Genomic DNA, 13521 nt, shown 5'->3' on the forward strand with positions numbered 1-13521 from the left:
GAGCGTTGAAGTCTCCCAGGAGAACTATGGAGTCGGCAGGCGGCGCCCTTTCCAGGACCCCTCCCACCGACTCCAAGAAGGCCGGATACTCCGAACTGCTGTTCGGTGCATAAGCACAGACAACAGTCAGAGCTTTACTCCCTGCAACCCGTAGGCGCAGGGAGGCGACCCTCTCGTTCTTCGGGGAAAACTCCAACATAGCGGCGCTCAGCCGGGGGCTCGTGAGTATCCCCACTCCCGCCCGGCGCCTCTCACCCTGGGCAACTCCAGAAAAGGACAAAGTCCAACCCTTCTCCAGGAGCTTGGTTCCAGAGCCCATGCTGTGCGTGGAGGTGAGCCCAACTAAATCTAGCTGGTACCGCTCCACCTCCTGCACCAGCTCCGGCTCTTTCCCCGCTAGCGAGGTGACGTTCCACGTCCCTAGAGCTAGTCTATGCTGCCGGCGATCGGCTCGCCCAGGTCTCCTGCCTGGCCCGCCGCCCGGTCTGCTAGGGCACCCGACCCCGATGCTTCCCCCCGCGGGTGGTGAGTCCACAGGGTTGCTGGTCCATGATCTTTTTTCGGGCTGAGTCCGACCGGGCCCCATGGGTGAAAGCCCGGCCACCAGACGCTCGCCGTCGAGCTCCCCTCCCGGGTCTGGCTCCGGGAGGGTGCCCCGGTTTCCCTTGTCCGGGCGAGGTAGCTTCATTCCGTGGGCCGTACATCATCAGGGTTTTTTGAACCGCTCTTCGTCTGGGCTCTCCCCCGAGACCTGTTTGCCTTGGGAGACCCTACCAGGGGCTGACGCCCCGGACAACATAGCTCCCAGGATCACTGAGCCACTCAAACTCCTCCACCACGTTAAGGTGGCGATTCATTGGAGGAGATATATATATAATTTCCATTGCGGTTAAACTATCGGCCTTCAGAAAAAACAGCAGCACCCATAGCCCCCCTCACTTCCCCGGCCCAAGCCAAACACCCAGAGCCTGGTGAAGACCGTCAGGTGGAGCAAAGACAGCTAATAACCGGTGATGACAATCAAAGGGATCACAGAGGAACAGCATGAATAGATATATGGATACAACAATGTGGGTCTATACAGGAGAGAAATAGACAGCAGAAATGCATATTATGTTGCAACACAAATAGATATGATACACACACCAGGGTGAACGTACGATGTTATGCATCATCTGTCATACGATACACAGAGCAGAGTGGGGTTAAACCAATACAGAACGGGATCTTTCCACACACTCCCATATGGAGACCACAGCACTGCAGTGTGTGACCATTACATCAGCATTGAAGAGGCAGAAAGAGGAGGCGGAGAAAGGATGGGAAGGAAAAAGAGGGAATGAGAGAAAGAGAAGGTGTGTGTGTGTGTGAGAGTGAAGGGGGGGGGACTAGAACAGCTTGCCGCATTGTCAAGGACACATCAAGGAGAGATTGAGAGAGGGAGAAAAAGAGAGGAGAGCCAACGAGAGGGCTGAGGATGAGGAGGAAGGGAGGGAGGGACTAATGCAAAGAGCATACAGCTCACTACGATTACTCAGCATACGGCCTGTTGTCTCTCTCTCTCTCTTTCTTTCTGGCCCTGAAGCCTTTGAGCCTCATACTGCTCCCTCTACATACTGCTCCCTCTACATACTGCTCCCTCTACATACTGCTCCCTCTACATACTGCTACTGCTCCCTCTACATACTGCTCCCTCCACATACTGCTACTGCTCCCTCTACATACTGCTCCCTCCACATACTGCTACTGCTCCCTCTACATACTGCTCCCTCTACATACTGCTCCCTCTACATACTGCTACTGCTCCCTCTACATACTGCTCCCTCTACATACTGCTCCCTCTACATACTGCTACTGCTCCCTCTACATACTGCTCCCTCCACATACTGCTACTGCTCCCTCTACATACTGCTCCCTCTACATACTGCTCCCTCTACATACTGCTCCCTCTACATACTGCTACTGCTCCCTCTACATACTGCTCCCTCTACATGCTGCTACTGCTTCCTCTACATACTGCTCCCTCTACATACTGCTCCCTCTACATACTGCTCCCTCTACATACTGCTACTGCTCCCTCTACATACTGCTCCCTCTACATACTGCTCCTTCTACATACTGCTACTGCTCCCTCTACATACTGCTCCCTCTACATACTGCTACTGCTCCCTCTACATACTGCTCCCTCTACATACTGCTACTGCTCCCTCTACATACTGCTCCCTCTACATACTGCTCCCTCTACATACTGCTACTGCTCCCTCTACATACTGCTCCCTCTACATACTGCTCCTTCTACATACTGCTACTGCTCCCTCTACATACTGCTCCCTCTACATACTGCTACTGCTCCCTCTACATACTGCTCCCTCTACATACTGCTCCCTCTACATACTGCTACTGCTCCCTCTACATACTGCTCCCTCTACATACTGCTCCCTCTACATACTGCTACTGCTCCCTCCACATACTGCTCCCTCTACATACTGCTACTGCTCCCTCTACATACTGCTCCTGCTCCCTCTACATACTGCTCCCTCTACATACTGCTCCTTCTACATACTGCTACTGCTCCCTCTACATACTGCTCCCTCTACATACTGCTACTGCTCCCTCTACATACTGCTCCCTCTACATACTGCTCCCTCTACATACTGCTACTGCTCCCTCCACATACTGCTCCCTCTACATACTGCTACTGCTCCCTCTACATACTGCTCCTGCTCCCTCTACATACTGCTCCCTCTACATACTGCTCCTTCTACATACTGCTACTGCTCCCTCTACATACTGCTCCCTCTACATACTGCTACTGCTCCCTCTACATACTGCTCCCTCTACATACTGCTCCCTCCACATACTGCTCCTTCTACATACTGCTACTGCTCCCTCTACATACTGCTCCCTCTACATACTGCTACTGCTCCCTCTACATACTGCTCCCTCTACATACTGCTACTGCTCCCTCTACATACTGCTCCCTCTACATACTGCTCCCTCTACATACTGCTACTGCTCCCTCCACATACTGCTCCCTCTACATACTGCTACTGCTCCCTCTACATACTGCTCCCTCTACATACTGCTACTGCTCCCTCTACATACTGCTCCCTCTACATACTGCTCCTTCTACATACTGCTACTGCTCCCTCTACATACTGCTCCCTCTACATACTGCTACTGCTCCCTCTACATACTGCTCCTTCTACATACTGCTACTGCTCCCTCTACATACTGCTCCCTCTACATACTGCTTTTTCTACACACTGCTACTACTCCCTCTACATACTGCTCCTTCTACATACTGCTACTGCTCCCTCTACATACTGCTCCTTCTACATACTGCTACTGCTCCCTCTACATACTGCTCCCTCTACATCCGGTTCCTACATACTGCTTCCTCTACAACCTGCTACCTCTACATACTGCTCCCTCTACATACTGCTCCCTCTACATACTGCTCCCTCTACATACTGCTACTGATCCCTCTACATACTGCTCCTCTACAACCTGCTACCTCTACATACTGCTCCCTCTACATACTGCTACAGCTCCCTCTACATACTGCTCCTTCTACATACTGCTACTGCTCCCTCTACATACTGCTCCCTCTACATACTGCTTTTTCTACACACTGCTACTACTCCCTCTACATACTGCTCCTTCTACATACTGCTACTGCTCCCTCTACATACTGCTCCCTCTACATACTGCTACTGCTCCCTCTACATACTGCTTTTTCTACATACTGCTACTACCCTCTCTACATACTGCTCCCTCTACATACTGCTACTGCTCCCTCTACATACTGCTCCTTCTACATACTGCTACTGCTCCCTCTACATACTGCTCCCTCTACATACTGCTACTGCTCCCTCTACATACTGCTCCTTCTACATACTGCTACTGCTCCCTCTACATACTGCTCCCTCTACATACTGCTACTGCTCCCTCTACATACTGCTCCTTCTACATACTGCTACTGCTCCCTCTACATACTGCTCCCTCTACATACTGCTACTGCTCCCTCTACATACTGCTCCTTCTACATACTGATACTGCTCCCTCTACATACTGCTCCCTCTACATACTGCTCCCTCTACATACTGCTACTGCTCCCTCTACATACTGCTCCTTCTACATACTGATACTGCTCCCTCTACATACTGCTCCTTCTACATACTGCTACTGCTCCCTCTACATACTGCTTTTTCTACATACTGCTACTGCTCCCTCTACATACTGCTACTGCTCCCTCTACATACTGCTACTGCTCCCTCTACATACTGCTCCCTCTACATACTGCTCCCTCTACATACTGCTCCCTCTACATACTGCTACTGCTCCCTCTACATACTGCTCCCTCCACATACTGCTACTGCTCCCTCTACATACTGCTCCCTCCACATACTGCTACTGCTCCCTCTACATACTGCTCCCTCTACATACTGCTCCCTCTACATACTGCTCCTTCTACATACTGCTACTGCTCCCTCTACATACTGCTCCCTCTACATACTGCTACTGCTCCCTCTACATACTGCTCCCTCCACATACTGCTACTGCTCCCTCTACATACTACTCCCTCTACATACTGCTCCCTCTACATACTGCTCCCTCTACATACTGCTACTGCTCCCTCTACATACTGCTCCCTCTACATACTGCTACTGCTTCCTCTACATACTGCTCCCTCTACATACTGCTCCCTCTACATACTGCTACTGCTCCCTCTACATACTGCTCCCTCTACATACTGCTCCTTCTACATACTGCTACTGCTCCCTCTACATACTGCTCCCTCTACATACTGCTACTGCTCCCTCTACATACTGCTCCCTCTACATACTGCTACTGCTCCCTCTACATACTGCTCCCTCTACATACTGCTCCCTCTACATACTGCTACTGCTCCCTCTACATACTGCTCCCTCTACATACTGCTCCTTCTACATACTGCTACTGCTCCCTCTACATACTGCTCCCTCTACATACTGCTACTGCTCCCTCTACATACTGCTCCCTCTACATACTGCTACTGCTCCCTCTACATACTGCTCCCTCTACATACTGCTCCCTCTACATACTGCTACTGCTCCCTCCACATACTGCTCCCTCTACATACTGCTACTGCTCCCTCTACATACTGCTCCCTCTACATACTGCTCCTGCTCCCTCTACATACTGCTCCCTCTACATACTGCTCCTTCTACATACTGCTACTGCTCCCTCTACATACTGCTCCCTCTACATACTGCTACTGCTCCCTCTACATACTGCTGCCTCTACATACTGCTCCCTCTACATACTGCTCCTTCTACATACTGCTACTGCTCCCTCTACATACTGCTCCCTCTACATACTGCTACTGCTCCCTCTACATACTGCTCCCTCTACATACTGCTCCCTCTACATACTGCTACTGCTCCCTCCACATACTGCTCCCTCTACATACTGCTACTGCTCCCTCTACATACTGCTCCCTCTACATACTGCTACTGCTCCCTCTACATACTGCTCCCTCTACATACTGCTCCTTCTACATACTGCTACTGCTCCCTCTACATACTGCTACTGCTCCCTCTACATACTGCTCCCTCTACATACTGCTCCTTCTACATACTGCTACTGCTCCCTCTACATACTGCTACTGCTCCCTCTACATACTGCTCCCTCTACATACTGCTCCTTCTACATACTGCTACTGCTCCCTCTACATACTGCTCCCTCTACATACTGCTACTGCTCCCTCTACATACTGCTCCTTCTACATACTGCTACTGCTCCCTCTACATACTGCTCCCTCTACATACTGCTTTTTCTACACACTGCTACTACTCCCTCTACATACTGCTCCTTCTACATACTGCTACTGCTCCCTCTACATACTGCTCCTTCTACATACTGCTACTGCTCCCTCTACATACTGCTCCCTCTACATCCGGTTCCTACATACTGCTTCCTCTACAACCTGCTACCTCTACATACTGCTCCCTCTACATACTGCTCCCTCTACATACTGCTCCCTCTACATACTGCTACTGATCCCTCTACATACTGCTCCTCTACAACCTGCTACCTCTACATACTGCTCGCTCTACATACTGCTACTGCTCCCTCTACATACTGCTCCTTCTACATACTGCTACTGCTCCCTTTACATACTGCTCCCTCTACATACTGCTTTTTCTACACACTGCTACTACTCCCTCTACATACTGCTCCTTCTACATACTGCTACTGCTCCCTCTACATACTGCTCCCTCTACATACTGCTACTGCTCCCTCTACATACTGCTTTTTCTACATACTGCTACTACCCTCTCTACATACTGCTCCCTCTACATACTGCTACTGCTCCCTCTACATACTGTTCCTTCTACATACTGATACTGCTCCCTCTACATACTGCTCCTTCTACATACTGCTACTGCTCCCTCTACATACTGCTCCTTCTACATACTGCTACTGCTCCCTCTACATACTGCTCCCTCTACATACTGCTACTGCTCCCTCTACATACTGTTCCTTCTACATACTGATACTGCTCCCTCTACATACTGCTCCTTCTACATACTGCTCCCTCTACATACTGCTACTGCTCCCTCTACATACTGCTCCTTCTACATACTGATACTGCTCCCTCTACATACTGCTCCCTCTACATACTGCTCCCTCTACATACTGCTACTGCTCCCTCTACATACTGCTCCTTCTACATACTGATACTGCTCCCTCTACATACTGCTCCTTCTACATACTGCTACTGCTCCCTCTACATACTGCTTTTTCTACATACTGCTACTGCTCCCTCTACATACTGCTACTGCTCCCTCTACATACTGCTCCCTCTACATACTGCTCCCTCTACATACTGCTCCCTCTACATACTGCTACTGCTCCCTCTACATACTGCTCCCTCCACATACTGCTACTGCTCCCTCTACATACTGCTCCCTCCACATACTGCTACTGCTCCCTCTACATACTGCTCCCTCTACATACTGCTCCCTCTACATACTGCTCCTTCTACATACTGCTACTGCTCCCTCTACATACTGCTCCCTCTACATACTGCTCCTTCTACATACTGCTACTGCTCCCTCTACATACTGCTCCCTCTACATACTGCTACTGCTCCCTCTACATACTGCTCCCTCTACATACTGCTACTGCTCCCTCTACATACTGCTCCCTCTACATACTGCTCCCTCTACATACTGCTACTGCTCCCTCTACATACTGCTCCCTCTACATACTGCTCCTTCTACATACTGCTACTGCTCCCTCTACATACTGCTCCCTCTACATACTGCTACTGCTCCCTCTACATACTGCTCCCTCTACATACTGCTCCCTCTACATACTGCTACTGCTCCCTCTACATACTGCTCCCTCTACATACTGCTCTCTCTACATACTGCTACTGCTCCCTCCACATACTGCTCCCTCTACATACTGCTACTGCTCCCTCTACATACTGCTCCCTCTACATACTGCTCCTGCTCCCTCTACATACTGCTCCCTCTACATACTGCTCCTTCTACATACTGCTACTGCTCCCTCTACATACTGCTCCCTCTACATACTGCTACTGCTCCCTCTACATACTGCTGCCTCTACATACTGCTCCCTCTACATACTGCTCCTTCTACATACTGCTACTGCTCCCTCTACATACTGCTCCCTCTACATACTGCTACTGCTCCCTCTACATACTGCTCCCTCTACATACTGCTACTGCTCCCTCCACATACTGCTCCCTCTACATACTGCTACTGCTCCCTCTACATACTGCTCCCTCTACATACTGCTACTGCTCCCTCTACATACTGCTCCCTCTACATACTGCTCCTTCTACATACTGCTACTGCTCCCTCTACATACTGCTCCCTCTACATACTGCTACTGCTCCCTCTACATACTGCTCCTTCTACATACTGCTACTGCTCCCTTTACATACTGCTCCCTCTACATACTGCTTTTTCTACACACTGCTACTACTCCCTCTACATACTGCTCCTTCTACATACTGCTACTGCTCCCTCTACATACTGCTCCTTCTACATACTGCTACTGCTCCCTCTACATACTGCTCCCTCTACATCCGGTTCCTACATACTGCTTCCTCTACAACCTGCTACCTCTACATACTGCTCCCTCTACATACTGCTCCCTCTACATACTGCTCCCTCTACATACTGCTACTGATCCCTCTACATACTGCTCCTCTACAACCTGCTACCTCTACATACTGCTCGCTCTACATACTGCTACTGCTCCCTCTACATACTGCTCCTTCTACATACTGCTACTGCTCCCTCTACATACTGCTCCCTCTACATACTGCTTTTTCTACACACTGCTACTACTCCCTCTACATACTGCTCCTTCTACATACTGCTACTGCTCCCTCTACATACTGCTCCCTCTACATACTGCTACTGCTCCCTCTACATACTGCTTTTTCTACATACTGCTACTACCCTCTCTACATACTGCTCCCTCTACATACTGCTACTGCTCCCTCTACATACTGTTCCTTCTACATACTGATACTGCTCCCTCTACATACTGCTCCTTCTACATACTGCTACTGCTCCCTCTACATACTGCTCCCTCTACATACTGCTACTGCTCCCTCTACATACTGCTCCCTCTACATACTGCTCCCTCTACATACTGCTACTGCTCCCTCTACATACTGCTCCTTCTACATACTGATACTGCTCCCTCTACATACTGCTCCTTCTACATACTGCTACTGCTCCCTCTACATACTGCTTTTTCTACATACTGCTACTACTCCCTCTACATACTGCTCCTTCTACATACTGCTACTGCTCCCTCTACATACTGCTCCGTCTACATACTGCTTTTTCTACATACTGCTACTACTCCCTCTACATACTGCTCCCTCTACATACTGCTCCCTCTACATCCGGTTCCTACATACTGCTACTGATCCCTCTACATACTGCTTCCTCTACATCCTGCTACCTCTACATCCTGCTACCTCTACATACTGCTCCCTCTACATACTGCTCCCTCTACATACTGCTACTGCTCCCTCTACATACTGCTCCCTCTACATACTGCTACTGCTCTCTCTACATACTGCTCCCTCTACATACTGCTCCTTCTACATACTGCTACTGCTCTCTCTACATCCTGCTACCTCTACATACTGCTCCCTCTACATACTGCTCCCTCTACATACTGCTACTGCTCCCTCTACATACTGCTCCCTCTACATACTGCTACTGCTCCCTCTACATACTGCTCCCTCTACATACTGCTCCCTCTATATACTGCTACTGCTCCCTCTACATACTGCTCCCTCTTCATACTGCTACTGCTCCCTCTGCATACTGCTCCCTCTACATACTGCTACTGCTCCCTCTGCATACTGCTACTGCTCCCTCTGCATACTGCTCCCTCTACATCCGGCTCCTACATACTGCTACTGCTCCCTCTACATACTGCTCCCTCTACATCCGGCTCCTACATACTGCTACTGCTCCCGCTACATACTGCTCCTTCTACATACTGCTACTGATCCCTCTACATCCTGCTCCCTTTACATCCTGCTCCTACATACTGCTACTTCCCACTCTACATACTGCTCCCTCTACATACTGCTCTCTCTACATACTGCTACTGCTCCCTCCACATACTGCTCCCTCTACATCCGGCTCCTACATACTGCTACTTCCCACTCTACATACTGCTCCCTCTACATACTGCTCCCTCTACATCACATATGTCAAACTCAAGGCCCGCGGGCCGAATCCGGCCTGCCGCGTCATTTTATGTGGCCCGCGACGGCTTCACGGACCCGTTTTGAATCGCGAACCTTTGCATGGGCTTTTATTTTGAAGAGGATTTTTTATGCAGCGGAGCGCCATCTATTCACACTCCTCAATGCTGCGTCAAGCTTTACTTGCGTGAGTTTACACGTTGGACTATTTGTGATAGATACTTTTTTATTCCATGTTTGTGCATGAAAACACTGAGTCTGTTAAAAAAGGCTGAAGTTATAAAAATATTATGTGTGTTGTATTACCTCATGTCCTTAAGATGCACTTTGGGGTTTTTAATTGAGTGTAAGAGGGAATATTTCAAACAATTTTTTTTGTGTTGGCACTGTGATTGTGTACTTTCTCAGGTTCAAACTGCACCATATCATTAAATTAATTTGAGAAGTTAAAAATGTTCCTCGCATTGGATCTCAGCTTTGTCATTAAGGGGTCAAGGTGGGTCCTGCAGCCAGACCAGTTGAACCACTGCCCCAGACCAGTAGAACCACTGCCCCAGACCAGTTGAACCACTGCCCCAGACCAGTAGAACCACTGCCCCAGACCAGTTGAACCACTGCCCCAGACCACATGCATGTCTTTATTTGCTCACAATTATTTGTTGGACCAGTTATGTCCTGTGACAAAAAAGCTTTGAAGAAAGTTAATATAATAACATGCGTTTGATCTTTGTCTTTGTTATTTTCTTCTGTTTTAAGTTTGATCTTTTATAATTGTATATTTATTATAATTTAGCAATGTGGGTTTCTTTACCCTAAATTAAATGGATTTCTGTCATAGTAACAGACAAATTTGCTTACATACATTTTTACATTTCTATAAATGCATGTACACTATTTTTACACTTGAATAAACAATAATCTAATACAAAGACAGTTAACATGATGTTCGGGAGGAGTTAAATGTATACAGTGTTACAGTTACAACCGGCCCTTTGAGGACGACCATGATGCTGATGTGGCCCGGGGTGAAAATGAGTTTGACACCCCTGCTCTACATACTGCTCCTTCTACATACTGCCCCTCTACAAACTGCTCCCTCTACATCCTGCTCCCTCTACGAACTGCTCTCTCTACATACTGCTCTATCTACATACTGCTTCCTCTACATTCTGCCTCCCCTACATTCTGCCTCCCCTACACACTGCTCCTTCTACATACTGCTTCCTCTACATTCTGCCTCCCCTACATTCTGCTTCCCCTACATACTGCTCTATCTACATACTGCTCCCTCTACATTCTGCCTCCCCTACATACTGCTACCTCTACATACTGCTCCCCCTACATACTGCTTCCTCTACATTCTGCCTCCCCTACATACTGCTCTATCTACATACTGCTACCTCTACATACTGCTACCTCTACATACTGCTCCCCCTACATACTGCTCCTCCTACATTCTGCCTCCCCTACATTCTGCCTCCCCTACATACTGCTACCTCTACATACTGCCTCCCCTACATACTGCTACCTCTACATTCTGCTCCCTCTACATTCTGCCTCCCCTACATATTGCTCCCACTACATACTGCTACCTCTACATTCTGCCTCCCTCTACATTCTGCCTCCCCTACATACTGCTCTATATACATACTGCTACCTCTACATACTGCTCCCCCTACATACTGCTCCCCCTACATTCTGCCTCCCCTACATTCTGCCTCCCCTACATACTGCTACCTCTACATACTGCTACCTCTACATTCTGCTCCCTCTACATTCTGCTCCCTCTACATTCTGCCTCCCCTACATATTGCTCCCACTACATACTGCTACCTCTACATTCTGCTACCTCTACATTCTGCTTCCCCTACATACTGCTCTATCTACATACTGCTACCTCTACATTCTGCTACCTCTACATTCTGCTCCCTCTACATTCTGCCTCCCCTACATATTGCTCCCACTACATACTGCTACCTCTACATTCTGCCTCCCTCTACATTCTGCCTCCCCTACATACTGCTCTATCTACATACTGCTACCTCTACATACTGCTCCCCCTACATACTGCTCCCCCTACATTATGCCTCCCCTACATTCTGCCTCCCCTACATACTGCTACCTCTTCATACTGCCTCCCCTACATACTGCTACCTCTACATTCTGCTCCCTCTACATTCTGCTCCCTCTACATTCTGCCTCCCCTACATACTGCTCCCACTACATACTGCTCCCACTACATTCTGCCTCCCCTACATACTGCTACCTCTACATTCTGCTCCCTCTACATTCTGCCTCCCCTACATACTGCTCCTTCTACATTCTGCCTCCCTCTACATTCTGCCTCCCCTACATACTGCTCTTTCTACATCCTGCTCCCCCTACCGATCTTGGCCAACCACAGCGTACAAATTGCTATTCCCTCTCTCCCCAACAGCCAATTAAAAAGAAAGAAAGAAAGCTATGCTCCAAACATTGCACACAGGAGGAATGACATCACCTGTTTCTGGGCAGAAACCTGTTAGAGACAGGAAGCCTGGACCTGATATCATGGTCACCATGGAAACGGAATTACTTAGGGAGAGGTTGAAGGGATGAGGATGGAGATGAGAGAGTTTTGAAGGAGGAAAGTGAAGTTGGAGTTAGCAGCCGAGAGTCACAGATCTGAATGTGTTTTTAGCCATGTTACGGGGGGGGATTCTTCTTTCTGCTGATGGTGCATGTGTGTCTTAGCATGTCAGACCTGCTCAACACTTTATCTACACTTCTGTTTATGATGGTGAACTTGAACCATTCAAAGGTCACTGATTCACATAATTATTTCTGAAATGAAATAAGCTAATATTATTAATAACAATAAAATATGAATTGTGATTTCTATTAGTTTTTTTTTTACAAAAATACATATGTTTAGGAGTGGGGACAAGGACTTGTACAAAGAGTCAAAATCCAGGTTTAGCAAGGTGGTGAGAGACAAATTGTCATGCCTAGTTCAAATATCAACAATCTTTCACCAGAGTCGCTGATGACGCCTTAAAGCCATCCTTGCCATCATCCCCCATCCCCAAAACAACAAGGATCACAGGACTCAATGACTACAGGCCCGGCGCCCTGACCTCTGTGGTCATGAAGCCCTTTTGAACGTCTGGTCCTGTCCCACCTCAAAACCGTGACTGACCCACTCCTGGACCCCCTGCAGTTCGCCTACAGGGCCAACAGGTCTGTAGACGATGCTGTCAACATGGCCCTCCACTACATCCTCCAGCATCTGGACTCCCCAGGAACCTACAGGATCTTGTTTGTGGACTTCAGCTCTGCTTTCAACACCATCGTCCCGTCTCTGCTGCAGGACAAGCTCTCCCAGCTGCACATGCCTGACTCCACCTGCAGGTGGATCACAGACTTCACAGACAGGAAGCAGCATGTGAGGCTGGAGAAACACGTCTCAGGCTCTTGGTCCATCAGCACCGGTTCCCTCCAAGGCTGCGTTCTTTCCCCTCTGCTGTTTTCCCTGTACACCAACAGTTGCACCTCCAGTCACCAGTCCGTCAAGCTCCTGAAGTTTGTGGATGACACCACCCTCATTGGACTCATCTCTGGTAGGGACGAGTCTGCCTACAGGTGGGAGACTGACCACCTGGTGACCTGGTGCAGCCAAAACAACCTGGAGCTCAACGCCCTGAAGACAGTGGAGATGGTTGTGGATTTAAAAAAGAACGCAACCCCACCAGCCCCTCTCACCCTGTGTGACTCCCCCGTCG

The 13521-nt window shown here is 48.9% G+C and overlaps 1 protein-coding gene across 1 annotated transcript in view; it reads left to right on the forward strand.

Annotated features, from left to right (window-relative positions):
* The window catches only part of atp2b3b (ATPase plasma membrane Ca2+ transporting 3b), a gene marked incomplete at both ends in the record, with an annotated part of 62880 nt that overhangs the window by 6276 nt on the left and 43083 nt on the right, over positions 1 to 13521 (forward strand). The window lies entirely within an intron of this gene.

Source organism: Taurulus bubalis (assembly GCF_910589615.1).
Source record: "Taurulus bubalis genome assembly, chromosome: 11".
In the NCBI taxonomy this organism is placed as follows: Eukaryota; Metazoa; Chordata; class Actinopteri; order Perciformes; family Cottidae; genus Taurulus; species Taurulus bubalis.